Raw genomic sequence first — 14,227 nt, 5'->3', positions numbered from 1 at the left:
GCTTTAGAAGGTATGGATATCGTGACGTTGTGTATTTATGGTCCACAGTTAACTTTACACTAGGGCCTCTGAGATTCATTGTTCCCCTTCACCTTGCTGTCTCCTATGCAGTGTTTGGGCGCTATTGCGCGAGTGGCGGTCACCCTAAATCCTGAACACCCATACGGATGCCACACCATCCAGTCTAGGGTAAGCCCACGTTTTGTAATACGACACCATCAGCATTAGTGGATATTTAAAAATGGCTATGGGTATCTGTAAGTACCTGCCTTATTTATTACAGGTGGTCCATTTGGAAAACACCTGTATTGAGTGTCTTTGACCTAAAAACGCCTGAATATCCAGACAGTCGATGTACCACCTAGTTTATGGTAAGCTTATTCTTTTGGAAATTTGAACCATAAAGTAATTACCAAAAATGGTTTGAACAAGTTCCAGAATACCTACGATACCTTATTAATTACAGGTGTCCCATTTTTGATCCATTGGACTACCCGTCTATCCCAACACTGGAGGACGTTGGCAGCCCATTAACCTTGGGTGGGTAAGCGAATAATAGAATGTGGGATAAGGTCATCTACCCACTTTTGTTAACCCAATAACCTGACCACCATAAATAATTTTTTGTATTTTAGACCATTCGTTGAATAGCCTACGGTAAAAACGTGTGTGCAATCTTCGTCCTGAGGAAGACCCGCAGGTCGAGGCTCCAACTTGCCCATGTACCAAAAGACGGGTCGAAACGTCGACGCCTTTCTTTTCATTTCAGATAGGACCACTTTTGAAAATCATTATACACGCCATTGCTTGACTGTATAAATGTATAAAATACAATAGTAATTAATTGTGGCTCTTTCTGTGAGAACAGCTGAATACCAAGTATCGCTGTATCTGTAAATAAACCCCCCTTTTTTCACGTGTCACTATCTTCTGAGGCTTGCACCCTTTCGTCACCACAATCACGTTCTTTTCTTTCTTTTTTCTTGCACTACTTTAGAAGCTGCGTTGCTCTTCTTTTTACCGTTAAGTTGAAATTGTATATAAATTGTAAAAATGTATATAAAAATAGTGAATTGAAATGGAGTAAATCATTAAAACTCCTGTGTTTTTTCAAAATAAATCCTTGGTTTGTGTCAGGTTTTGTATAAAAAACTATGTGATGTATAGATTACCAGAGTGGTAATTTTGATTAATTCAATTGAGTGGTTAACTTAGGAAGCTCACTAAAGGAATTCATTATTGTACAGATTTTTCTGTTAAGGAATTGTTTGGTTGGGACCATTGTTTTCAATATAACGTCATTTACCCAGGTCCCTGAACCTTATTGGGTTACCCCATTTTCATAATGGCATGACAAAGTGACAGCTGGTAATCAATATGCTGACCAGTTAGCCCAACATTTTGCCAAATACAAAATGGCTATAAATAAAAAGGTTGAGGTGGGAGGAAACAGCTGCCAACTTATGTTACTGGATGGTGTGGATACATGGGAAGAAGTGAAAGATTTGCAGAATGCAGCAGAACCTAAAGAAAAGGAACAATGGAGGAAATTAGGGTGTAAGAGAAGGGTTGAAGATGGTGCCATTGTTTACCTTGACAAAACAGTAGCGTTACCCAACTGTCTGCTTGCTCCTATGGCTAGGTTGATTCATGGAGATTCACATTTGGGAAGAGATGCTATGATACGTCTGTTCAGACGAACATGGTTTAATGCGAAATTCAGGAACATAGCAGAGGCACTCTGCCAGAGGTGTCTGATTTGTCAGCAAATGAACCCAGGGAAGAGAATAGTGGTATTGCCAGGAAAGATTGGAAAGGGAGAAGGTCCTTTTATCCGATTTCAGATTGATTTCATTCAGTTACCCCCTTGTCGAGGACTAAAATATGTACTTGTCATTGTCTGCCTGTTTTCAAAGTGGGAGGAAGCTTACCCCACACGTAAGAACGATAGCATCACCGTGGCTAAGCTTCTACTTAGAGAGCTTATCCCACGGTTCGGATTCTCAGTAACAATTGAATCTGACAGAGAAAAACATTTTAACTGTGAAATAATGGGTCTAATTTGTGAAGCATTCAAAATTAAGCAAAAACTGCACTGTGCATATCGCCCACAAGCATCTGGAGTGGTAGAACAATTGAATGGCACTATAAAGTCAAGATTGGGAAAGATGTATGAGTCAACTCGATTGGAATGGCCAGATGCTCTGCCACTTGTTCTAATGGGACTTAGAAGTATTCCAGACCGGAACACAGGCTTAAGTCCCCATGAAATACTGATGGGAAGAGCAATGCAGCCAGCATGGGTGCCAGGACGCAGACTGCTAAACATATCTGATGATTTAGTACTGGAATACTACAAAGAACTGGCTGACCAAGTGCGTTCTAAGTCTTGCTAGGTTGGGGAAGACGCTGTCGCCAGACCAGCAACTCCAGCTCATGACTTGAACCCATGGGATTGGGTTGTCCTTAAGAAACATACTCGAACATCTTGCCTCACCCCCAGGTGGAGTAAACCACATCAAGTAATTCTGATTACCACCACAGCAGTAAAGTGTGCAGGAGTTCTGCACTGGTTCAATGTCAGTCACATGAAGAAGGTGACGGAAGCTGATGAAACTGATGCTGAAGGTTGCGCAGCTGAAGGGTCTCAAGATATCGATCCTGAAGTAGCTGAAGAAGAACAACCGAGCACCAGTCAAGATGATTGGATCCCAGTAATCGACATACCTGCAGAATATGTTTGAACCAGAAGTCAAACTTATTTAGACAGACAGAGGGATAGCGATGATGAGACAGGTGTGGAGCAAGATACTCAGGTCATTGAAATCCATGTCAAAAGTTATTCTGAGGAGGACAAGAAAGGGAAAGATCAGGTAATCAATACTCCACCCAGAACTCCAGAATCTTAAAAGGGACAGATAGAAATTAGGGCGGAAGAAAATCAAGGGTTCGAAGAGCTTGAGCAGTACCAGGAAGGAATAGACAATTGTGTTCAGGACGAAGAAAGTGAAACAGATAAAAGGCAAATCCAACAGATTCCTGAACAAGGCCAGTTTAGTAACCAGGCAGAAGAAACAGAAATAAGACCTGGAAACTAGTCAGATAGAGAGGGACGAAGAAGACACTGAAATCAATGTGCCACAACTGAGCGAGAATAAAAGAGAATTCGAAGAGGGCCAGAGCAGAGTGCCAGTTAAACGACTCAGAAAAGGAGACAAATGGCCTAGATATGTCAAAAGACTGAGACTGCGCTTAAAGAAATTAATGAAGAGCCTGAACAAGTGGATGAGGTAACAAGTCAAACTGATCCACTTGTGATACAACCCAGAAGAAGAAGTCCACAACTAAAAAGACTGAACAACAAATACAAGGGCCCTGAGTGGCCCTACATAGTATTGGATGAATTTGAGAACCTAGAGATAAGTGACGAGACTGATGAAAAATTGATTGCTGATCAAACTACCAAAGAAGTAAAACCCACCTGAGAGTTGCACAGGGTAAAGACTGTGTAAAAGCTTCAAAGAGGGGTTGAGACGCCTTTAGGCTAAATGGCAGATTCAACTGTTAACGGAAGACCGAAAAGAAATAGTTTAAAAACATGCTGCAAAGTATGTTTATGTAGTGGAGCGATAGTACTTATACTTTGGATAGGACTAACCATAGCTATTCCTTACATGATGAGTAAAGATACTAATTTGTACCCTACTAAGCCACTGACAATGGACATAGAAGAGCTGCAAACAAAAGATACACCACAAAGAGTAGAGAGAGAAAGTACTTAGCCTTAGACAAACTAAAATAGACTTAGATGCACCAGATGAGGAAGGACTGCACTATAATAGAATCAAAAACAGAACTCATTTAAATGTGTTTGCAAACCTGTTAGCACACTAAGTAGAAGCAATGGAAATAGAAGACTGTTATGTCTGCATGAAGCTGCCTACTTCGGTAGCTGAGGGGGTGACGTATCACCACATGCCTCTGACATATGGAATTTCCTGTAGTATTTTAGCTAGCTTATTTTACAAGAAAGGACCCTTACAATATTATTATTCTAACTCAGATGTGATATTGTCCGAACTTCCTGTACGTAGAAACCTAAACCCTGTTTATACTACTAGAGATGTAGCACGTTATATGAGTGAATATTTTCTAACTGTAGGGAAAATAGATACAGGTGATGCACACAGAAATAACTTCACATGTCTATTACACGAAAAAGAAAAGATATTTCTAAACATGGTAGAGAAGAGAAGAGAGAGTTTCCAAAGAAAAGCAAATGACAAGAATCAGAAAACCCCTAAATGAGCTGAAAGTATGGGGAGCACCTCAAATGGTGGAGCTAACACTGCTATCTTGCTGGATTTTGAAAAGAAAGGGAAACTCTGTCTTCACAGAGAAATGTGTTATGTCTTGTTCTTTCATCTAGAATTGTTATCTTAGTGTGTTTCTATAGATCTTAGAATGGTGGGGACGACAGATTCCTACATGTGGATTCGAAGTCAGGCAGTTGCTGCTGAGCTTCAGATCTGGGCTGTTGTGTGGGATTGATGCGGTTAAGAAGTTGGATTAAAAGAGCTTCATCTATCAAGCCTGCCTCTGTATTATTCTTGGAAGAACCCTAGAATTGTTATCTTAGTGTGGTTCTATAGATCTTAGAATGGTGGGGACGACAGATTCCTACATGGGGATTCGAAGTTAGGCAGTTGCTGCTGAGCTTCAGATCTGGGCTGTTGTGTGGGATCGATGCTGTTAAGAAGTTGGATTAAAAGAGCTTCATCTATCAAGCCTGCCTTTGTCTTATTCTTGGAAGAACCCTTCTAACAAAATGACTAGTTATTATAACAACGTATTCATTGGTTCCAGTAAATGTGAGCACAATTATAAGGTAATCGGGGGTTGGGGTTTCAAAGATGGGACAGAACCTGTGTTTCCAGGAATTTATTATATATGTGGGACCAAGGTTTATTTCAAATTACCAGATCACTGCTATGGAAGCTGTTATTTTGGTATTGTCTTCCCAAAGATATACCATGTGGATAAAATCACTGGAAGCAATGAAGAAACTAACGGATTAGTACGTAGCAAAAGAGAAAGTGTTGGAGAAATAGTAGGTGATATATTTAGTGCATTGATACCTACAGTGAGAGTGGCTCTGAATACACACAGAATTTGCAAATTCTCAACAGTAGTAGATCGGTTCTCAACTGACACTGCTGGAGGTTTCCTGATGGTCAATAATTAATTGGTTGCGATCAGATCTATGGTTTTACAAAATCGACTTGCTCTTGACACATTATTGGCAAAAGAGGGCGGAGTCTGTAGAATGTTGAAAGCGCAACATTGTTGCACTTACATTCCAGACAAAAGTGTTGAAATTAAGAAGTATGTGAAAAACATCACTAATTTCGAAAGAGAGCTTAAACCACTGGAGGATGATAGTGCCTGGAAGAGACTGACTGATAGTCTTTCCTCTGTAGGAAGTTGGTTTTCTAATCTAGATAAAAGTCTTGTGAGTAAAATACTGATGCCAATGGCGGGAATAGGTTTATTAGTTTTAGGGATAATAATTTATTGCAAATGTCGAAAAAATAAGAAGAAATATTCCGTGAATCAACGAGGAGTAAAAAGAAATATTGAAGAACTTGAATTAGAAGAATTGAATAGTCAGATATATAAATAGATGAAAAATTCTCATCCGACTAGAAATAATTAGAAAAGGCAGAATAGAAAGTTTGAAGAGATTGAAATGGGTGAAATGTGAAAGTTGGCATCTGTTTCATTAATTTGTGATGATATAAAATATCATCAAAGAGGGGATTGATGGAGCAAGGATTCGCATACGAAGCGACTTGCTCATACTCATGAACCTCGAATAACAATAACGAAGTAACCAATCTGTTTGTTTTACTAATTTCGCACATCTTACATTTACATGGGTTATCCGAGCGAAGCTTGCTTATTTGTTTTCTAATCCTAATAAGCTTGCGTCTAATATGGCTGCTGCTACGCGGGAATTTCTACTGCGCATGCGTCTGTCATACCCACGTGACATGACGTACGCGCAGTTTTGGAGGGAACCCTGTCGCATCTGCGCAGTAGTGCTAAAATGGCTGTTCTGTGTTCTCACATGAGAGAGGCTTGCACTGCTGCTTTTGCTAAGCTGTTCGTTCTGCTTAATCCTAATGCTATAGTTTATTATAAAGTAATGGGTATAGTGCAGAAATTCATGGTATACAGTGTAATCATTTATTTTCTGTGTTCTAAATTGTTTCTTTTTACTTTTCATGTATCGTATTCTATTGGCCTGGGAGGTGCTTACAACTCCATTTTGAAAGTCCTTTCCGCGCATGTCACTCTGCAGAGGGGAGATGAACTCTGTGGCATTGAAACCCAGCCAGATGGCAGCAACAGCCAAGATGCGCTTGGGAAGACGAACCTTAACCCAGCTAGAAGAAGCTGCACTGTACTGAAAATTCTTACAATGTATTTAATGTTATATTCACCATTGTTAACCGAAAGGCATATGTCATGAGAACCTGAAAATGTAATGGGCGTAGAAATAATTTAAATAAGGAGACTGAGAAAGTCAAAAATGTAGGTGGTGTGATGACCTGTCCTCCTCCTCTGTCCAATCAAAATTGGGGATCCTCACACTTGCAACATTGTGAGGTGGTACACTGACCTGAAAAACAGTATAACTAGCGTAGGTTTAGCTAGAGAAATTGTCCGACTTGTCTGAATAGCTGACCTGTCACTGACCCAACGCACTCAATAGGTGACTAAAGAAGAGAGCTGCGGAGCACTCTGTCGGGAGGTTCGAGAACCCAGTCGGGGTTTTGGGAAGTGAAAGTGCTGGCGAAGCACTTTGTTGATGAAAGTTATAACCCAATCGGGGTTTTGGCAGATTCCTTGTAGAGAGGGAGTAGCGCAGGCGTTGCAACCGAAACTGCGGGTCCTGATCCAAATTCTGGGGTTATCCTGTCCTGATGGTCCATGAGCTGCACCTACTTGCCCACTGGCACTGAAGTCTTTTTGGTTTCCCCTGTCCTTTCCAACTAACCCGTGGCCAGGGTTGGTCTTCACACTATTCTAGGTAAACATAAATCTGTGTGGGTAATTGTCTTTCTAAATCACGTCCTTTTCTTTACCCTCCCTGAAATTTGTAAAGCTTTGATTGCATATGTTCCTTTTAAATGAAACTCTCATGTATTACTGTCTATTAGTATGTTCCCATTTTTCAACCCACCCTTAATAAATGCTAAATTGTTCCTATATTATTATATGTTCCTTTTCTTACCCTCCCTCTTTAAGGAGATAAGCTGAATTTATAGTATGCTCCACATCTAACCTTCCCTATAGTTATTGAGCTAAATTCTGAATAATCGAATTGCATAAGTTGTGTTCTCCTTTGCAAACTGCCAATGTATTATGAAAGTCTTTGGGTTTAGTATGTTCCCTTTCTTTACCCTACTTTAATCAAGTTGCGAAAGACTGTTTCCTAAAAATAGCATGTTCTTCGTTTCTACCTTCCCTTTATTTCAAGTTTGCTAAATGATTGGCATAATCTATCTTTTACATAGCTATACACTCTTTCTGATCTTGGTTACTGATAGTTTAATTGCTTTCAATCTATGGTTTATGACTTTTGATGATGATTAGATAAAGAGTTTGAACCTACCCTGAGTCTGTGGTTATTATATAAATGCAAATGTTATGTAATTTTGAGTGCCTTTCTTTATTAAACTCCCTGATTCATCGTGTGTAGGTATCTAGTGACAAGGATTGGTAAGTTACTGGTATAGGAATTAGTATAAACACAAACTGGTAGTAGAGCGTGGGTTACCTGTCTGAGGTAAATAAAATTTGATGACCCATTTTGAATTATGGGCCCATGCGATTATTGGTAAGATCCTAGTTGGGTGACCTGTGCTCGCTATCACGGGTGTCAGGCGAACTGAGAGGGGCAGCTGCCCATGGCGCCCCTGACAGTGCAGTTTTCTGGAGGTACCACTCCCATGCAGAGGGTACAGGAGCCATGATGGAGGGGCAGGTTGAAGGAGAACTCACCACTGTGTCCTGTCCAGTCTCAGGGTAGTGAACCTGGGCTGAGTGGCCAGTTTCAGGATGCCGCTTGTGTACTCGTGGGGAGTGAAAGAAGGGTGCCTAACACCTTAGGCTACAGCCCCACACTCTGAGAACCCTCAAAGATCTGAGAACCCTGGATGGTAGTAGAACTGGCTCTTGACCCTGACAGCTGTCAGTGACCTATGTTGGTTGCTGTCCGTATGGGCTGAGTATTTTTTGGTTTGGAGACAGACGTCTGATCCAAGGGGTGAAATTGGCCACATCGCCTTGTTACCCATGGTGGCACTGTCTGCCTACTTTTTTCTCAACAGGAGTTAATGTGTTTTTTTGTTTTCTCCCTCATATGCTGCTTCCCCCTATTTTCCCTGCACCCCCACAAGTTTTTTGTGTTGCGTTTGTACCCCCAGTCTCTTCTTTTTTTCTGCTTTTTTAAATCTAATTTTCAAACTCCATTGCCTCAGCTCCTCTTTCTTCTTTCACCATCTCACTCTTCCCTCCTGTGGCTTAGTAGGAGTGACTTGTTCCACCCTCGTGTTTTCCCACTCCTGCCCATTGTGTGTGCGTGTGTTTTTTTATTTTTTTGTTTTAAATTTGTTTTATTGGTTTCAAAAGTAACAATAAACATTACAGCATATAAGAGGCAGAGCAGACAAGGGAAGATATCGAGGCAGGTAGGTACATAGATTCTGCAAATCAAGCAGACGGCAGGTGATGCTCGATTTGACCATGGTGTAATGCCTGGCTTGTAGATGTCTCTTGTGATGAGGTACTGAAATTGTATAAGTAAACACCCCAACCAAAATTCCCGCCCCAACCCATGAGCCCCTCCCCCTTTTCCACCCCACCCAGTGTGCCAGATCCATGAAACTAACATAGCTGTGATCATATAGCAGAGGGTGCAATCACCCAGATGTGCCTGGGGAGTCATGTGTGTGCTCTGTGAGTCGCAATATGCGTAGATATCTAGGACATGTGACCTCGTTGAATTCCCTGGATAGTAGAGACAGCAATGGAAGCCACACCTTCCGATAAGCAGCCGTGGAATGTGTGAGCGTGGCCTGGATGCGTTCCATTCCCAAAGTAAACCATATTTTATGCAGCCACCCGTGTGAGTGGGCTTGGTGTTGGAACCCCAGAGGGACAGGATGTGCTGTGTAGCAGCCTGCATGGCAATCCCCATCTGGCGGCCTCTAGGGGATTTTAGGGGGAAAGTGAGTGCGTTGGGCAGACCCAGGATGGTGTAAGCCGGGAATCTAGGGATTTCAGTGTCAAATGTTGAGTCTATATCAGCCAGGACTGTCTTCCAGTATTCCTGGATTTCCTTGCATTCCCAGAGGAGGTGAGTTAAGGTGCCCGTTTCTCTGCATCCTCTCCAGAATAGGGCACTACGTGTGGGGTTACTTTTATGGAGCTGGGCTGGGGTAAGGTGCCAGTATATAGCTAGCTTTGTCGCCGCTTCCCTGCTTGCAGTGTTTCGTGTGGTGTGAGAGGCCCTGTAGTACACAGCGCTCCATTCCTTGCGTGATAGGGTCCGCCCCAGTTCCGCCTCCCATCTTTTTTGACCTGCTGTCTTGCCTGAAGGGGCGGGGGTTTGAGCATCTTGTAAAGTTCTGTGATAAGATGTTTGTCCGATTCCTTTGTTACGAGCCACTTTTCAAAGACCGTCATGGGCCTGCCGACTAGAGGGGCAACGTCTGTGAGTATGAGCCAGGGCCTAATTTGGAAATATTGAAATAAGTGTGGGGAGGCAACGTCGTAGCCCTGGATTATGTCCGGTAGGGTAAGGAAACCTTGCAAATCAAAGAAATGGCCGGCAGAGAGGCAGCAGACGCCGCGCCATTGCAAGAACGCCCGGGGGTCATTACCAGGCGGAAAGTCAGGATTGTCCAAAACGGGGGTGAGTGGAGAGGGGAAGGTGGTAAGCCCTCTTTTGACCGCCACCGCGTCCCAGACCCGCATGACAGTACGAGGGATGGGGGATCGCAAGAGATAGCGTGGTCTATGTCGTCGGGACATGAATGGAACCTTCCAAAGGGATGTGCGAGCTATTGCTCTATCCTGAAAAAGCCAGCGTTTCTCGGACTCTGGTCTGAACCATTCCACCAGGTATTGAAGCTGAGCAGCCTGAAAGTATTGGATAAGGTTGGGGACCCCAAGGCCTCCCTCGTCTGCGCTTCTATAGGACAATTGTTTGTGTAAGCGCGCTCTCTTGCCCCTCCATATGAAGTGGTGGAAGGCCGCCTGTAGAGTCGCGATGGTACCAGCCGGTGGGAGCACTGGGAAAGTCTGAAAAATGTACAGTATTTTAGGCAGGGCTGACATTTTCACTGCCGCGATGCGTCCCAGCAGAGAGAGAGGCTGCTTGGACTAGCATGTGAGGTCTGACTGGATCTGGGAGGAGAGGGCCGCATAATTGAGAATCAGCGTAGAGTCTGTGGACGCGGTGAGAGTTATGCCTAGGTACGGGAGGCGCACGTTCGATGACAGTCCCCCCTGTAGGTGGGTGTAGGTGATTGTCGTTGGGCGTTGCTGCCCAGAGGCAGGATGAGGGATTTCCCTTTATTAATCTTGAACCCGGAGACAACCCCAAAGGATTCCAGTTCCGCCAAAAAGGCGGGAATGGAGCAATCCGGACGATCCAGAGCGGCTAGGATATCGTCGGCATATAAACCTATCACATGAGGTTCCCGGCCAAAGGACATGCCGTGAATGGCAGGGTTATTGCGGATTTCTTGCGCCAAAGGTTCTACATACAGGGCAAATAGGAGGGGCGACAAAGGGCACCCCTGCCTTGTGCCCTTTGAATCTCAAAAGGGTTCGAGCGCAAACCGCCCATGTGGACACGAGCTTGAGGATGGTGATAGCAGCTCGCATCCAGGCCTGGAATCGATCTCCAACCCGGAAGCGCCGCAGGACCTTTTGGAGGTAGGTCCAATCTACCCGATCGAACGATTTCTCCGCGTCGATCGCTAGTAGCGCAGAGTCCGAGCTCTGGAAGTGGGCCTTGTCGATCAGATGAATTATCCGCTTAGTATTGTTGCTGCATTGGCGGTTTGGAATGAAGCCCGACTGGTCAGGTCCCAGAATCCCGGGCAGGCATGGGCCTAGACGCGCCGCCAGGACCCCAGTGAAGATCTTCAAATCCAGGTTAAATAGGGATATAGGCTGAAAAGCTGAGCAACACGTGGGTTTTTTACCCGGTTTGGGCAGCACAACTATCTCAGCTGCCAGCATGTCCGAGGGGATGGAGCTCAGACCCTCGAAGGAGTTGAAAAGCCTAGTGAGGATTGGGGCAAGCATCCGACCGAAGATCTTATAGAAACCGGCTGAAAAGCCATCAGGTCCCGGGGACTTAAGGGGGCGAAGGCGAGAGATAGCGGCGAGTACCTCATCCACGTGGATGGGGGCGTCAAGAGTGTCCGCGTTGTCCTGCGACAATTCTGTGATGTTCGCTGAATCCAGGTAAGCACGAGCCTCCTCCGGTGAGACCGAGTCGGCTTTGTACAGGGTGGCATAAAATGTCCTAAATGCGTCTGCGATTCGGGGGTCGCCCGTGACTTCCAGGCCATTGTCGTCAGTGGGGCTAGTGATTTTGGAGCGCTGAATCTTTGCCTTCAGGGCTCTAGCAAGTAAGCAGCCCGTTTTGTTGCCGTCTGTGTAGTATGAGTGACGCAGACGTAGTGCGGCAAGTTCGGCACGGTCCGTGTCTAAGCTAGCTAGTTGGGCCCTGGCAGCTTTAAGCTGTCTCCAAATTCGTGGTGCACCTGTACGGCTATGGACCCTTTCCAGTTCAGAGACCTGGGCCGTGAGGTCATCCCTCTTTGCCCTGCGGTCCTTTGCCTCTGCTGATGCAATGGCAATAAACTCGCCACGGACCACCGCCTTCAAGGCCCCCCACAGGGCAGACAGCGAAGTTCCGGGGATGTCATTGATGGCTAGGTAGTCGTTGAGGCAGGTGCGGATCTGTTCGGTGACCTCTGGACGCTGCAGGAGAGTCTCCCTCAGCCTCCACGTTCCCGTAATTCGGGCAGACGTAGGAACCTGTAGTGTCAGTTCCACTGCATTGTGGTCAGACAACGCCGCTGGGACAATGCTTACGTCTTTAAGAGTGGCTAGTAGCTCAGTAGAGCCTAAATAGTGTCCAGCCTGGCGTATGTGTGAGGAACATGTGAGTAGAATGTAAAGTGTGATGTGTTGGGATGGGTGACTCTCCACAGATCCACCAGCCCCCTCTCTTGCAGCCAGTCCCTACCGGCAGCAGTTATGGCACCGGTGTCCCAGTATCGGTGACCCGACCTGTCTGTATTCGTATCCATTACTAAGTTAAGGTCTCCCCCAATGAGTAGGAGAGAGGCAGGAGATTGAAATGATTCCGAGATGGCTTTTTTTCAAAAGAATTTCTTGCCCTGAGTTCGGGGCGTAGAGGGAGACAACCGTGAAGCGCTGGTTCCTCATAAGGAAGGTGTATGCTAGTAATCTACCCTTGATCTCCCCCGCCTTGTCACCTATGCTGCCGCGGAAGCGTTTGGAGACTAGAATAGCCACCCCTGCTTTCTTTGTGGGGAATGAGGAGAAAAACAGATGGGGAAAGGCGCGCGTGCGCATCCTGTGCCAGTCCTTAGGTAGGAGGTGGGTCTCTTGTAAGAGGCATATGTCTGCCTCAGAGTTCTCCAAGTATGAAAGCACGGCCCTGCGCTTAATCGGATTGTTCAGGCCCTTCACATTGAGGGTTAGTACCTTCAAACTAGACTCCATCCCAAGAAGTCATACGCGCCACAAGCCATAAAGAGGTATAGCAAGGCAAACCTGCTTCCAACAGCAAAAGCACATATCCCCGGTGTGTCTGACATTGAGTCCAGGAGCATTGCATCCCCACAAGACCCCCTGACACACTGAGTCCCTCCCACTGTCCCGCCCCCCTGCCCCCACCCCAACAGCCCCCCACGAACCTCCCCATGTCCCCCCACTCTCCCCCCTCCCCCAAAGGACCAACCCCCGCACCCCAACTGTGGTCCACCTCCCGTCCCCCCTCCACACCCCTCCCCCATCCCCAACATCAACAGGAGTCCCAACTTTACCATAGTCCTGGACCTATCCAGCCGTAGTTCAGGCCCACAGAGTCTTCTCCGTGTGGAGCGTGTGGTGATGGCGATCCCATCGGCCCCTCCTTCCCCCCCTGACCCGCTCATACTGAAGCAAATGAACCCCCATGCACAATTGTGGCAAAGATCGGTGCTTCAGAGCACCATTCATGTCCTGTTGAATCATTCCGCCGTTGCCGTGTCTTTGGATACCTCCTGAATAGCTGCCGCTTGCTCCTGTGCCATAAGTTGGGGATACGGTTTCAGGGACCTCTTAGGCCCTCTTCGATCTTTTACTCGGTGCCAGCCATCGTCCGAGGTCCGTTATGGGGACCTGGGTGAGGACCTCCCCCCCGCGTCCTCCCCCTCAGCGCCATCATCCAGGGTGATCCCCAAAGTGCACACGTGTCCTGTAGGGATCGGAGCTGCCGCAAGGCATCGTTCCATTTAAAGATTATCCGAAAAGGGTGGCCCCATGAGTATGGGACCTCTTTGTCCCGCAGAAAGGCGGTGACTGGCTTGAAAGTTTTCCTCTTCTGTAGAGTTATGGCCGAGAGGTCCTGAAACAGTGACATCGAGTGGCCCCGGTATCGAAGGGGCTGTTTCTTACGGGCTGCTAATAAGATGCGTTCCTTCAGCTGGAAGTCTGGGAGGAATGCCAGGATGTCTGGCGGGGGGGCAGACGTGCGTCGTGCCAGGCCCACCCTGTGTGCTCTGTCAATGCGCACCTCGAAGTCCTCTCCCTCGTCCAGAACGTCCCTGAAGAGGCCTTGCAGGAAGAGAGTGACATAATTTCCCTTCGTTTCGAGTGGCACGCCCCGGACCCTTATGTTATTTCTTTGTGACCTGTTTTCCAAGTCTTCTGCGTGAGCCTGGAGATCCACCTGTTGCTCTTTGAGGCGTACCACTTCTTGTTGCAGTTGCGCTGTCTCCTCACCCTTGGATAGGTCAGCCTCTTCCACTGCGGCCACTCGTTCCCCTAGGCCATCCACATCCCTGCGTATTTCTCTGACTTCCCCAGCCACGTCTTGCTTCAAAGTTTGGAAGTCCTCCCTTAG

The sequence above is a fragment of the Lissotriton vulgaris genome, chromosome 7, assembly GCF_964263255.1.
Source record: "Lissotriton vulgaris chromosome 7, aLisVul1.2, whole genome shotgun sequence".
Lineage (NCBI taxonomy): Eukaryota > Metazoa > Chordata > Amphibia > Caudata > Salamandridae > Lissotriton > Lissotriton vulgaris.
Note: the sequence above shows the minus strand (reverse complement) of the source record.